The sequence below is a fragment of the Chinchilla lanigera genome, unplaced genomic scaffold, assembly GCF_000276665.1.
Source record: "Chinchilla lanigera isolate Chin_1 unplaced genomic scaffold, ChiLan1.0 scaffold00014, whole genome shotgun sequence".
NCBI classification, from domain to species: Eukaryota; Metazoa; Chordata; class Mammalia; order Rodentia; family Chinchillidae; genus Chinchilla; species Chinchilla lanigera.
The window spans coordinates 4,990,292-5,005,956 of NW_004955415.1; positions in this window are offsets into that span (position 1 = coordinate 4,990,292).

Consider the following 15,665-nt stretch of genomic DNA (forward strand, 5'->3'; position numbering starts at 1 on the left):
GGTTTTGTTCATAAAATCTTTGCCTATACCAATGTCTTCAAGAGTTCTGTGTACTCTATCTTCCAGCAGATTTAGTTTCTATTTTAATATTAAAATTTTTGATCCATTTTGATTTTAATTTAATGTCTGGTTAAAGATACAGGTCTAATTTTAATCTTCACCATGTGCACAGCCAGTTTTTCCAGCACCATTTATGAATGAAGCTGTCTTTCTTCCAGTGGATGTGTTTGGCCCCTTTTGTCAAAGATCAGATGGATGAGTGTGTCTGGAGTCGTTTTTGGTCCATTTCCCCTTTCTATCATAAAGAGATGAAATGAAGGAAGCTCTGAGGCCTCCTTTGGTCCCAGCCGCGGGGAGAGCCCCGGAAGGTAGGGTTTTGCAATGGCTGTGAGCATGGGCTTACACAATTCACTTACACAATTGTGAGTGCCAGATGTGGCAGGCTTTGTTTCAGTTGCTACAGATACAGTAGCAAACCAGACAGGTGCAGTGCTGTCCACAGGAGGGAAAGGGATGTGAACAAATATAGTAACTGAACATGAACTGCTAAGGAGGAAAGCATTTGTTACGTACAGTCATAAGAGAGGGCAGAGCTTGTTCTAGATGGGCATCAGGGAAGGGCTCACCGAGAAGGTGACACTAAGTGCAGATGTGGAGGAAATGACACCAGGGTCAGGTGGGGGGCAGGGGAAAGTTGAATGTGGTGGCTCATACCCATAATCTCAGCTCCTTGGAGGCTGAGGCAAAAGGATCAGAAGTCCAAGGCCACTCTGTGCAACTAGGCAAGATCTTGTCTCAAGATAAAAGAGCTGGGGATGTAGCTCAGTGGTAGAAGGTCCCTGGGTTTAATCTTTAGTACCACCAAAAAAACAAAACAAAACAAAACAAAAGGCAGGAAAAAGAATTCTGAGCCAATGAATAATCTTCCAAAGGAATGATGGCCAAAGACTGGGCGGGGGCAGTGTGGGCCAGGCACGGACTCCACTATTCAGAGCCTGTGGGACTTTAGAATGGGTCTTAACCCTAAGCCTCATTTTCAGTATCTGTACATTAGTGACGATCTCCCACTCACAAGATGCTCATAATGATTTCCTTACATAGCATCCCCTACTTATTTCAGGGTCTTATGAAGAACAAGCACTTAGCCAGTGCAGCAGGGCTGGGATCATACAAAGGGTGACTGAAAATACAGAAGTATGGTGACTGTTTAAAAAGTATTACAGTAAAAGACACATTATCATTTGATCTGCTTCAAAGTACTGCTTCCCCCTGTTTTGAGTACTTACCCCATCATTTTGCCACTTTCTGAAGCAGCTCTAGAAGACTTGTTTTGTGAGTGTCCTTACCCGTTGTCAAAATTGGGCTTCCAAGTGCCATGCAGTGGAACGGCAGGCTTATAAAAACATCATGATGTTCTTTGCTCTCCTTATTCACTGGGTGTGGAACCGTGCAGCTTCTGGCTCTGCCCAAAAGTTAAAATGACCGTGAAAGATAAATGTTTTGAATCAACGCAGGCCTTAGAGGTGGCTATGACAGCACAACTAAAAACGCTCATGAAGGAAGACTTCCTGAACTATTTCAGAAAGTGGCAAAAGCGTGCGATAAGAGTGTTCAAAATGAGGGGAAGCACTTTAAGGAGGGCTAATAGTATCTTTTACTGTAGTAACTTTTTAAAAGTTAAACATTCAGGGTGTTTTTAGATCACGCCACATAGCTCAGTGGTAGAGTGCTTGTCTACCATGCGTGAGGCCCCGAGTTTGATTCCTAGTACCTGGTAATAAAAGAGCAAATAAATAATTTATAAATGACAGCAAAGCATCTACACATCACGTGCATATAAATCAATATCTATTAGTCTGATTATGTTTCATGACTTGCTTCTCTTTGTTTTTATTCTTTTGTTCCTAATTTTAATATTTACTTTCATATTCTATCTTATGTATTCTTGTAAGTTTCTGTAAAGGGGACATTGTGATTACTATTGCTTTTTATGAGTCTTACACTTGAGAAATGACAGTGTATGAGAATGTTTTCAAGTGTGTAAGCTGCTTTCCAATTTTGAGGAATTTTCACATATTCAAAGTGTCTGAGCTGCGTTGATGCACAATGTATTGCATCACAGAAGCAAAAATTCACAGACCAGGCCTAGGAGTTGCAGGTGGTGGACAATTTTTCCCATGAGCCTTTAGAAGTGGTCAGGGCCTGTGAGGAAGACTGAGACAGCGAGGAATGGAAGTCCCAGGCACTGTCTGTATTATGCCACTTGGGCCTCCTGGGTGGGGGGCTTGGCTTGTGATGAGACTGCACGAATGTGTCTGAGTAATGCTTGAATAACAAGTCTCTTCCAAAGATGAAGTGACTTCAAGAGGTAGCAGGTACCCGTCGCTCTAGTTGTGCATACTGCACAATGCCCCTTTGTACACTGGTTTGGAGAGGAGCCCAGCCTTTGTGGAAGATGTGTGTATTTGGAGTGGGGGAGGTGAGGTGTAGGGGAAAGTTAGAAAAAAGCGTGTGTCATTAATTATGATCAAATTTGATGGAAGGAAGCAGAAGCCCAAAACAATAATGGCTTCCATACCATGAATGCTTACTTTTTTTCTCCCATAAATATCTAATGATGTCCTTGTAGCTTTGCTTACCTGATCAGGGGCCCATGAATCTTCCCTTTTTCAATCACCTTCCCTGGGGTGTGGCCCTCATCCTCACTGTCCAAAATGGTGGCAATCCTATCAACCTTCCAGGAAACAAGATCAAAGAAGGGACACAGAAGGAGGAAGGGACAAAGATACAGAAAGCAAAAGAAAATCTCAGGGGGCTGGGGATTTAGCTCAGCGGCAAAAGCGCCTGCCTGGCAAGTGCAAGGTCGTGAGTTCGGTTCCCGGTACTGGAGAAAAACCAAAAAAAAAAAAGAAAATCTCAGAAGGATGTGCATGCTCTCACTTCATTGGCCAGAATTAGTCACATGGCTACCCTTAGCAGCAAAGGAGGGTGGGAAATGTAGTCTTTATTCTGGATATTATGGTTCCAGCTAGTAAGTCCATCTTTGTGGAAGGGGAGAATGGATTTTGAGGGAAAATAAGTAATCTTCTCCACAGACAATATTTCTGATCGCTTTCAGCTCTAAATGTCCATAAGTTTGTGATTCTCAAGCCTATTCCATTATAGCAAAGATGTGCCTGTTACTACAAACACGTAAGTGATGGGAATAGGAGAGATGAGACTGAGGAGAGAAGGCAAGGAAGGCTCAGAGACATGACAGCCTCTCTGTTCTCCATGCTGACTGGGAACTATCCCAGTATTCAGAAGTCTTCCCCGAGCACAGTGAGTACAACCTACAAAACTGTCTTCTATTGAGGCAATGGAGTATTCTGTCATTGGCTTTCACAGGTGGGCAATTTGTGAAATGCATACTTGAAGGGTTTTTTTATATCCACATCCACAATATCAGGAAAAGCCCTGGAGTTAACTGCTTGTGTGAAGCGTTTCACTCTGGAAGTCCGAACAAGGAAAATGCTCACCTCCAGCTGATCCCCTATGATTTTCTTTGTCTGCCAAACATCAGATAAGGCAGTATAAGCGGGTTCACCCTCTTAGCATTATGGTGGCACCTCCAGCTATTGCTGATGTCACTTGCCTTTCTCCTGAGAAGCTTTCCCCTGCCTCACCCAGCTTTTACTGTGTATGGTTCTAGTGGGGATGACTCTACTCTTTGCTCTCCACCAGGTGGTGGGCACAGTACCCAGACCTAGCTAATCAGAGTCACAGTGATTGGATACTCGCTTCGGAAGAACATATACAGAGTCACAGTGATTGAATCTGGTACTGGATCACAGTCTAGTCTGGGCCATTATGTGAGAGTCCCGGGACTTTAACTGAAATTACTAGGGAATGGAAGGAAGCAAATCTTTCCCATTGCGGGTAGTAAACAAATGGGATGCACGTCTGGAGTGGCTGGTTTTGATCTCTCTTGTGGTGCTAGGTGTTGAACTCAAAACCTTGTGCATGCTAGCTAAGTTCCACCCCTGAGCCAGATCCCCAGGCCTGTTGGTGGCCATCTTTGTGCTGTACAGAAAGATCCTACTTGAGGATGAGGGGACAAGGCAAACACCGTGGACGGCAGAGCAGAAAGTGCAGAGCGCAACACATTCCCAGTGACGTTACTTGGGTGTCAGAGTAATAGAATGCCCAGACCTGGAATATCCCTGGATTTCCCAATACGTGAGTAAGTCTCTTTTTTTGCTTAAGTCAGGTAAAACTAGGTTTCTACTAGGAAAAAGTCCCCATTAATACAGTAACCAAGATGCAGTTCTGCCTGGCAGTGGAGAGAAGAATTCTGTTATGCAGAGTGTTGTTCCGGGTGTATGGCCTGCCCTCAGCTCCGTTTGTCCACAGCAAGTGCACTGAGGGCCCCTGAGCCTGCCCATTGTGGCAGCGTCTGAAGGACAGTTGCCCACGATTCCCCTGCCCTTACATGTGCATGGTCCTCCCAGCAAGGGTGAAGCCTGCTTTTCCTCCTGTTACCTCGTGAACCGGTGTTTGCTTCGTGACTTATTCTGACCAGCAGAATGAGGCTAAAGCGATGCTGCATCCGTTCCAGGCCGAGACCTGGAAGCTTCTGCTTTTGTTCTCTTAGGGCCCAGCGCAGCAACAGCAATGTAAAGGGGTCTGACTATAACCCAGTGTGATGGTGCACACCTGTAATCCCAGCACTTGGGAGGCTGAGGCAGGAGAAACTCGGGTTGGAGGCCAGCCTGGGATACATAGTGAGATCTTACCTCCAAAACAAACAAACAAATAAATAAATAAACAAATAAATAAATAAATAAGCAAGCAAGCAAGCTCTGGCTGCCCTGCAGGAGAGACCATGTACCATGTGAGAGGGGAGACCCTCTAATTGCTATAGCCGAGGCACTAGAGACGCAAAGGAAGCATCTTGCACTTTCTTGCCCTGGTCAAGCTCCTAACTGCGGAAAGCCTGCCTGAGTGGACCCAGCCAACCCCTTCTGCTGGGAAGCATAAGGATCACCCAGATGATGAGCCTGGCCAGTGCACAGAGCGCTGAGAAATAATAAACTGGTGCTTTAAACCGCAAGGGGTGGGGCTGATTCATTTGCCAGGTCGCAATTGCTGACTGGAGCGTTGGAGGATCAGGCTGTGTGAGCGTGGGGGGTGTCCTTACTGAAATGGTGGGAAGGACTGTGGCACTGAGGGTCAGATGAGTGGAGTCTCAGGACTGAGGCCCTGAAGTCTGCTGCAGCACTGAGGTCCTGGCCTGCCGAGGCCTCCCATGAAGCAACAGAGAGGCCAAAGCCCAGGGTTCAGCTCAGCAGCCTGACTGGTTGGGGGCCGTTAGCACCATTTGTGAGTGGTCACTCAAATGTCCCTCAGCCCAGCCACCTTCGGGAGTGGAGGGAGAGCAGAGCCTGGCTGCCTGGCCACCCAGGCAGAGGTGGCGGTGGTGGGAGGGAGGAGGGCCTTGGGACAAGCACAGCGGGAGAGAGGCCGCAAGAGCCGCAGCGCAGGAGACACCAGCACCGCAGATTGGAGGGCAGAGAACTGTGCACTGCTCTCTGCGGGGCGTGAGTGTCGGAGTGCATGTGTGTGCAAATGAGAATTGTGTGAGAGAGGCTGGATGCGAGCCCGCCCTTCTTACAGCACCAGCATGACATTTAGAAGCCACGCAGGTATCCCGTCAGCAGCAAGCGAGTTACAGGCCCTGAGGGGCCTCCCTGCTCCTGGCTCGAGTCCCTGACCAGCGAAGCCCTTATTGACCTCCGAGCTCAGTCCCCCTCCCTGTCCCAGCTGTTTTTCACTCTCCTGCACCATCAGCTGCAGGCAGGAGCAGCGCAGGGACACAGCTCGCAGCGAGGTGGTACCCAGGTCCGGGCAGCAGGGACACGGAGGGAGGCACGCAGGCTGCACGCAAGCCGCCTGCGGCCCGGGCGGAGAGGACGCTGCTGCGCCACGGATGCTTGTGAAACGGTCCTGACAATGGTGAGGCTGAAAATCCCCGGGCCCTGGCCTGGGCCTCTCCAGGTCGCTGGCAGCCTCCCGCTGGTTTCGCGCTCTCTGCTGCTCTCTTCTGGCTCTTGTGCCCCCGTGTGGATGCCGGGGAAGTCTCACAGCCTCACGGCCTCGCCCCCAGCGCGCAGCAGAGCCCCTTTCTCCAGCCAGCGGCCCGCACCTCCCAGCTTCGCCGTCTCCTTGGTGTTCGCGCAGGGCTGAAGCTTGGTGGATGCCCCACAAGGGGAAAACGAGGGCATGGATTGCTCAGGCCCTCGGCAGAGTGGAAACAGTCTCAGAGAGGAGGCCGAGTGACCTTGGTGCACAGGTTGGATGGGACCTGAGCTCCCAGGGCTTGCGCCGCTGTAGCGCTATCAGGGCAAGCCCTGGCTTGCTCCTGATCACCAGGAGCAGGTGTTCCCAGCTGACCTGCTGCCTCAAAGAAAGCAGCTGTCCCCACAGCAGGGCATCTGGAGCGGGGTGGGTGGACAGTGAGGGCCGGACTGCGGCGGGACTATGAGGGCCAGGCCGACAAACTGCACAGACTTGGCCCGCGCCTGCGTAGAAGACGCCCCGGACACAGAAGCTCGGGAGCCGAGAGCGCGGAGTGCCCGCGACCTCTGCCGGGTGTCCTCATCCCTCCCCAGACACATGAGGACACTGAGGTCCAGAGAGGCGGGAGCTGCCCAAGGCAGAGCCCTCTGGAGAGACAGGGACCCCTGATTCCCAACCTAGGGCTCCCAGACGATAACAGCCTGAGCTTCTTTTGTAGTTACTTAGTGTAAAAAGAGAAAACCCAGGCAGAGAAGGGAGGTCTCAGGCATCAGGTGTCTCCAGACAGACCTGTTCGCTGGGCCCTTGCTGAAGGCCAGATGGATTCTGTCCTCCTGCTTTCTGCAAGACGCCCGCAGCCCACCTTCAATCCTGCCAGAGCAAGAAGTCAGCACCCTGGGCCCACAGGCCCCTGCGCGCCCTCCTGCGCTGCCTCTAACCCATTGTGCTGCCTCTGCTGCTGTCCAGGAGGCCTGTGGGCCGACTTGGTCAGCCACCCTCTGCCCAGAGGTCCAGCCCCTCCCGCCCTGGTCTTCACACCGGAGACCGCAGGAATGGCAGTGTCCCTCTGCACCACCTCCTGGGAGCCAGGAGCTGCAGGACAGGGACTTCTGCCACTGTGTTCCCAGGGCTCAGCCAGGGCCCGGACCATGGTAGGCTCTTGGTAAATGTTCGCCAAAGAGAAAGGAACTGGTGTGAGGGGGTGTAGTGGGTCATGTCTGTGACCCCAGCACTCTAGTAGGCTGAGGCAGGAGGGCTGAAGTTTGAACCTAGCTTGGACAACTTGGAGACTTAGTGAGAACTTGTCTTAAAAGAAAACATTTTAAAAAGAGCTAGAGATGCAGCTCAGTGCGAAGGCCCTGGGTTCAATCTCCAGTAAAGGAAAAAAAAAAAAACAAAACTAAACAACAACCCTCAACTGGTGTGATCAAACCAATTTCCTCCTGTCGATAATGAGCAGCATTTACTCCGCACAGTCTGTCCATCTGGGTGCTAACTGCAGTGCCAGACTCCTCACTGCGTTCTCAGACTGTTCAGAAGTGGTGTCCTCTGCTCAGATGGGGAGTGAGATCCAGAGATGCCAAGTGAATCCATCAACATCACAGCCAGGTGTCTGACCCAGCCCACGCTCGGCCCCCTGGCCTGGCTGTAGCTTTGCTCACCTGGCCCTGTGTGCGTGCAGAGTCTGCCTGGTCCTGTCTTTCTTTCCCCCTCCCTTCGGCCCTGGGGCTGAACAAGACTCAACAGGGTGGTTTTAGGCGCAAACCTCACCTTCCTGAGAATAAGTTTGAATCAGTGCGCCCGGGAGGCCCGCCCCCAGGGTGCGGCCCGGTGGCCACAGACTGGCTGCGTGACGGTAGGGCTGGCGCTTCACTTCCCTGAGCCTCTGTCTCCACATCTGTGCAGCGGGCTCCGCAGAGCAGCGCTGCGGGCAGGAGCGCGCAGGAGAAGGCCTGGAGCGGGCACCGGTTTTCCGGCTTGAATGCGTTTCAAGCGGTGGGGGTGGGAAAGGAGCCCAGCACCCAGCAGGAGGCGGCTCCCCAGCTGGGAGCCTGCCGCATCCCAGAACAGCAGCTGAGTCACCTTCCTCCTCCTCTTCTTCCTTCATCATCTTCTTTTTAATCACCTTTTTCTGCTCAAAAGGCAGTGCAGGCTCACTGTACAACCTTCAGACAACCCTAAAATACACAGCGTGGAATGTAGACCGCTCCCCATGCCCATGTTTCCCAGTGGGGCAGCTGCTGACATTGCGGTGTGTGTTCCAGACCTCTCTTTTGATGAACAGATGTCTATTTACTCAGAAGAGAAACATGCTCCTCAAAGACAGTTCCAAGCCAGTTCAGCTGTGTAACATGTAATTCTCAGCCCACCCCATCAGAGAAGACCATTTATCAGAATATTGTTTGAACTAACTTCCTTCCTTCCTTCTTCTCGTTTTCAGCACTAGGGATGGAACTGAGGGGCACTCTGCCACTCAGTTACATCCCAGCCCTTTTTATCTTGAGACGCTGAGTTGCCCAGGCTGGCTTCAAACTTGTGATCCTCTTGCCTCAGCCTCCCAAGCAGCTGGGATTACAGGCGTGGGCCACCACACCTGGCTTTTCATGTGCATTTATATCCATAAGTGGGCCTAAATGAGGGGGTGGTGATGATTGCAGACCCAAGGGCTGAGCCTGACACAGCGCAGGTCCAAGTTTCAGTGGTTACCAGCTGGCTGACTGGGCAAGTTACTAACTTCTCTGCACCTAATTTTCTTCCTCCACAAGATGGAAAGCACGATAGCACCCCTTCAAAGTGTGGTGGAGAGAATGAGAGGAGACGGAGTGTGCTGAGCTCAGGGTAATGCCCGGCTCATCCAGGATTAGCTGCTCTCCCCGCCCCCAAGCCAGATTGTATTATGCATATTGTCCTGCTTGGTTTGGAGACAGAACTATGTGGAAAGATTAGTCACAGGGATGCTGAAATCTACACTGGAGATTAGAAGTTTTGCATCTAGATTCAAAGAATTGGTGGCACAAGTGTGGGCTGGGAGCAACCTAGATTTCCCAGGCTGACTCAGTCTCCCGGGATGGCTGAACCACGGGGGAGGGGACCGGCTTCTGCCTTCTGGGCCTGAGGCTGTGCCCTTCCAACCACCAGCACAAAACCGGCTGCCTTTCTTCTCAGCGCTGGTGATCCAACCCTGGGCAAGCAGGCAAGGCCTGTACCGCTAAGGCACGGTGCCCGCCCAGGAGCCTTCCACCCCGAACTGGCACAGGCTCCTCGCTCACTTGCTTCACTTGTAGTCTCCTTCACCCTCAGTGAGGGCACCAAGGTCTGCCAGCTTCATAGAGCCAGGGAGGGTTAGGGACGCCGCCTTCTCCCTGGCACACTCTGCAGCAGGCCCCAGGGCCCCCCATGCCATTTACTCTCCTCTCTGCCACCTCCCTCCTGCTACCCCCAGGGCTTTGCCACTGACAGCTGGAACAGATATGCTTAGGGTCCTCTGACCGTTCAAAGTTGGTAATGGCCTGGTTGGCTGGGGCATCCTAGAGGCTGAGTCCACACCCTCACTCCCAGTCTGTGAATGTGACTTCACTTTTAAAAAGGGTCTTTGCAGGTGTGGTGAAGTGGAGGACCTTGAGATGAAGAGATGGCCCCGGATGATCGGGGTGGGCCCTAGTTCAATAACAAGAATCTTTACTAGAGCATCACAGAGGGTCTGCAGAGAGAAAAGGAGGAAGCCGTGAGCCCACAGAGGCACAGCCTGGAGGGGTGCAGCCCCAGAAAGGAGGCTCAGAGCCCAGAAGCTTTGGAGCCGCGGGACAGAAGGAGCCTCTCAGGTTGCCAGCCCTGAGGGTCTGGACTCCGGGCTTCCAGAACAATGAGAGTCCATTTCTGCTGCTTAAGCCTCTCAGTTTGTGGTAATTTCCTACGGTACCCATAAGAAAGGAAGACAGGAGATATATATAGATATGTGAACACAGTGTAAAGTATGTATTGAGAAGTCTTACTTTTATCCATAATCCATTGTATTAGGTTCCTTTGTATTTTTCCGGTGGCTTTTTTCTTTTTTTAGTATACGAAACTATGAAGGAGGAATACATTTTGCCTTTCCCGTTCCCTTTAGGAATGCTGTTATTGTTTTTGTTTTGGTACTGGGGACTGAACCCAGAGAGCACTGAACTACATTCCCAGGCCTTTAATTTTTGTTTTTACTTTGAGACAGAGTCTGTCTCAGTTGCCCAGGCTGGCTTCATACTTGCGATCCTCTTGCCTCAACCACTTGAGGATTCAGGGTTATAAGCATGTGCTGCTGGGCTCAGCTAGCAGTGATATTTTGTTTTGCATTGCTTTCTAAAATTTTTATGTATTTACTTTTTGAGACAGGGTCTCCCCATGTTGTCCAGGATGGCCTTGAACTCACTATGTAGTCTGGGTCGGCTTTGAACTCACAGCAGTCCTTCTACTTAGCCTCCCAAGTGCTGGGATTACAGGTGTGCACTGCCATGTCTGGCTTTGTTTTGGTTTTTGAGACAGGATCTTGCTGTGTAGTTCAGGCTGGCCTTCAACTCACTGTGAAGCCTAGGCTGGCCTTGAATTTAGGGCAATCCTCCTGCCTCAGCCTCCATAGCAGAGTGACAGCATCACTTAGTGTCCTTAAATGAGATCCAAACTCAAGTGGCCCATACGATCTGGTCTCTCAGCCCAACAGACCCCTTACCACTCCCCTCCTCTGGGCTCCCTGCTGGCCTCAACCCCAAAGAGTTCCCATTTCCTCCACCAGGGGCCTTGTTGCGGTCCTTGCTCCCCTCTAGACTCTGAGACCAGACCTCGCACGAACGTCACTTCTTCCGAGAAGCCCTCCTGGACTTTGCATGTTGGACAAGTATCCCTGTTTTTGCCAGCCTGCTGGCAGCACTGAGCGTATCACCGTAGAGAACTGTCTGCACAGTGGGGCTGCTTGGAGCAGGTTCCGTTCCGTTCACTTCTCCAGGGTCTGGCCCTCGGCAGACTTTTGTCAAACACACAGGCCAATGCTAAAGCACAAATGCATTCTAGAAACTGTGACACACTTGAAAGTGTTCTCAGTATCTACCAGCCTTGAACATAATGTTTGACACGGTGTGTTGCTCTCCATGGAGATTGATGAGGGCTTTTATTGGATTCCCAAAGGGAACCTAATCTCAAAGATGTGACAAGGTCTTAAAACCAGGCTCTGATTGTGCGGGAGGGGGAACAAATTTCAACTCAGGCTGTGAAGCTTCTGGACCCCTGGGCAGGTTCAGCTGGAGCTTCAGAGCACAGGAGAGGCCAGGCAGCTGCTGTGAGCTGTGCGGGGCGCCCCCTGGAGGAACAAAGGGACAGGGACATGACAGATGCTCCACCCTAAGAGGGGAAGGGCTGCCTTAGCAGTAAAAGCTGGCGGGGACACAGGTCTTCCTGGGGAGGTGGTGAGCTCCTTGTCACTGGAGGCAGGCAAGCAGATGTGTGCAGCCTCTGTCTGTCAGGAATTTGGCTGAGCGGCCCAGGGAGACGGGCATTCCTGGGATGTAGGCATAGTAGCTGGTGTGGGTCAGAGGGGACAGGCTCTAAGTCAGTGTAGCTGGGTTTCTCCAGCGCCCACAGGTTGTGCAACTGAAATGCCTCTGTCTGTCCCCAAGGCAAGTCCTCCACGTGGACAAGGAGCTCTAGGAGGAACTGCTCCATGGGCAAGGCCTGGGAACCCCGAGGCCTCGGGGTCTGGCTGAGTCCTGTGTCCAGGCTAGGAGGAATGGCTGTCTGGGCCGGGCCTGGGCCTGGGCCAGGGCAGAGGAGGCGACAGGAGTACTCAGTCACCACAATTTCTATAAAAGGGGAGTCTGAGACCTCCGCCCCACAGGGATGGCTCCTGGAGGGTAGCCTGCCTGTCTTCCTCCCAGCCTAGAGAGGTCTGGGTCTGACGTGCAAGGACAGGCCTGGGCTCTTCTCGGGACAGTGGCCTTGGCCTGCACAGCCCACGGCGATGCCCCAGCACTGCCGGAGCACGGTGATTGCAGGTCTGGCCATCTTAGCCCATGGGGCTCACCCCACAGCCATCCTCAGTGGCTTCCTGCTGTCAGCTCTTGGACACCTCTGTCCCTGAAGCAGAAAACCAACCCTCCCTGCGGCCCCGTCTGGGCCGGAGGAGCGGAAGGCTGGGCCTCCGAGGCCAGCACATCTTCAGGCTGTGTGGGGTTCCCGGGGTCAGGGCTGGCAAGTGAGGACTGCCAGGGTCTGCCTGGACAGCAGCAGCTGGGCCTATGGGAGCAGAGGCGCGCGGGTGTGGGAAGGGCGGTTCTGGTGCATGGCGGCAGCTGGAGCACCTCGGGCTTCTAGGAGTAGCTGCTCATCTGCCAGGGGACTCTGAGCACAGGTCTAACGCTCTCACCCTCTGCCTCTGCACTACCGGACCATAACATGCACCTCACGGGGCCATCAGAGGGGTAAAGCCGAGTCACAGTGCTGGTCTGGGAAGGTCGTTCACTGGTACAGCACTTGCCTAGCAGGTGCAAGGCCCTGAGTACAATCCCTAGTACCAAAAAAAAAAAATCATAATGTTGGATACAGGGTAAGGGCTCAACAACTTTGAGATAGTAGGACCATGATTATTTTTATAACAAGTACTGTTTAATCTCTCTGGGCCTCTGTAAATTGTGATAACAATGTGCTTCTCATATCAAGGATCAAGTGAGGTCACAGGATGAGACGTGCATCTTGAAGAGCAAAATCCTACGCAAATGCCTTACGTGATGGTCACTGATGACATAAACACAAGGGAAAGACCTTGTAAGCAAAGAAGCCTGTCATTTCACAATGGGTCACAAGAGGGCACCCTCTTCCTTCGGCCTGTATCCTGGTCCCTCACCCATGCCTCACCCAGGGCCTGGTCTAGGCCTCCTAGGAAGTCAAAAGCGGTGTAGACCCTCCATCCAGGCAGAGCCTGGGCCCGGGGATCTGTTGGCGGGCTCTTCACCGGGGTGCAGATTCCCTCCCTGCACAGCATGGAGACCTGGGGCACGGCACTGAGGGATGGGGTTGGAATCTTTCCTACGTAGAGGGCTGTGTTCAGCCCTGCTCGGCATGGACTCCCAAAGAGAACGCAGGCCTCTGTGTGGTGCTGCATCCGTCCTCACAGCAGGCTCCTGGGGGTGCTGTGCAGTGTATGGGCAGTGTCGCTGCATGACACTTGAGGTCAACAAGGAGTGGCTGCATTAGGAGAGCGCTTGCTGTCATTCCTGTGCACCCCTCTGTGCAGAGACCCCACCAACCTCCAGCTGCAGAGGAGCATCACCTCAGTGGGTGCGAAGTCCACGTGGACAAGGAGCTCTAGGAGGAACTGCCCCATGGGCAAGGCCTGGGAACCGCGAGCCCCGGGGTCTGGCTGGGTCCTGTGTCCAGGCTAGGAGGAATGGCTGTCTGGGCCGGGCCTGGGCCTGGGCCAGGGCAGAGGAGGCGGCAGGAGTACTCAGCCTGGCGTGCTGGGCTCCTGGCGAGGAGCTCAGCACCCGCTCCCACCCCCAGCTCGCTCTGGGCACAAAGGAGGCTCTGGCCAAAGCGGGGTAACTGGGTCCCCAGCGTCCTGTGTCAGCCATGTCACTTGTATAGCCGGAAGCCCAGGGTTATTGCAGAGCCTGCCAATGCCCAGAGATCACCGATAGCCAAAGAGGTGTGAACTCGCCTGACCCTTCAGACCCTGTGCTTCCTATTTGACCTGGGACTGAAAGAGACCCCAAGTGCTCCCTGTCACTCACCTTGAACCCACCACACCAAAGCCCTCCTAGATTCTCAGCAGCTTCCTGAGAATCTACTGCCCAGATGTGGCTCCCGGTCTCTGTCTATGCCACCTCTGGAAGTATCTCACAATGTGGCGGCACTGGGCGTTACCGCAGCCCGGGTTATTAAGAGAGTCTGTCCCTGCCTTCGCCACCTCCCCTCTCCACATTCCCAGGAAGAGACAAGACACAGGCCAAAGGTCCAGCACTTTATTAGTATCAGAGCACACAGAGGCCACTTGGGTCTCAGCAAATGAGAAGCAACCTGCAGACGGCCTTGCTGGCCAGGCCAAAATGGCGGGGGACCCCAACATGATGGTTCATGGCATTAACACAGATCCCTTTAGTTTCCAGTTCCACAGCTCCTCAGCCGTGTGGCTTTAGGGAAATGTCCTAACTCTCTCTGTGGCTTTCTTGTCTGGGAAAGGGAGCAAACGGCAGAACCCACTGCCTGGGACTGTGGCAACCATGAGGGGTGAGCATAACCACAGTCATGAGTCGATGCCGTCACTTAGTTATGAGCAAGTCTGACCCCCCCAGGCCAGCTTCAGGGTCTGTGCGCCAGAAGGAAGGGGTCTGTGCTCATAAATTTATTAGGAACACAGCCACCTGGTCCATGGGAATGTGGCATCACACCCCAAAGGACGGACCCTGGGCCACAGCAGTTGCCACTTCCACTAACTCCATGAAAACTCCTGGGAGAGCTTGAGGAAAGTTCTAGCTATGCACCGGGACCACTTCTGGGCTCCTGGCATTCGGTCAGTCAGCGTTACTTATGGGCAGCCTTTATTTTTAAGTCATGTAGGTTTTTCTTTTGGCTAAGATTGCCAAAGACCACTGAACTTGAAGTCAGTTCTGGTTTTGCCTTTTGCTGCCTGGGTGACCTTGTGTCGGTCACTGTACTTCTCTGAACCTCATTAACCCTATGTTCGTTGGGTTTGAGGAGGACACCAGGCTTTGGAAGGAGGCGAGAGCTGTAAGCAATGAAGAAGGCATCGCTGGTAGGGAGCTGGTAGACAAGGCTCAAGCAGGCTGAGGAGCCAGTCCTGTGCAGCTACATTAGAGATTCTGAGTGGAGTGGCCATAATTCCTGCAATGGTGCAGGTACCACGAGGGGGCGTCCTGAGTCTTGTTTTCTCTACCTTGATGAAAAATTTTCCATTTTTCTGTGGCTGTATTCCAAACTGAACAAAGATTTATGGTTTTTAGTTTACCTAGCTGATGTAACAAACTTTTTTCCTGTCTTTTTGAGACTAAGTCATCCAGGTTGCTAAGTCAGCCAGGTTGGTCTTGAACCTGTGATCCTTCTGCCTCAGGCTTGAGCAGCTGGGATTACAGGTATGCCTGGCTGTACCACCACCATGGTATGCCAACACCATGCCTGGTTTAAAGATTTAATAAACTTTTGAAATGAATTCACGTGCATGTTTTAGTTTTTCAATAATGTGGATACGATACTGTGCCCCTTTATTGTAAGGCTTACAGGGGAGGGAGGGGTGGTGGAGGGAATTCTGCCGTACAAGATCCTGGTTCAGCCACTGCTTGGCTATGCCGCTTGGGACAAGGTTCCCAAGTGCGGACAGTGCTGAGGCCCCTTCACCAGCCTCACAGGGATGCTATGAAATGCACACAGTGGGAAGGAAAGCCACCGAAAGGCCAAGCACAGGGCCCGCGGGCCCTCTTACCTCCAGCACCAGGCCTTCCGCTTGACCCTCGTCCCTCAGAGGCAGAGCTGGGAGGGAGTGAGATGAATCCAGCCGCTAAACCGTGACCTCAAGAACAGTATTTCCAGGAATCCCCATCTTAGCATCCAAGGGATTCCTGGGAAAACTGGAC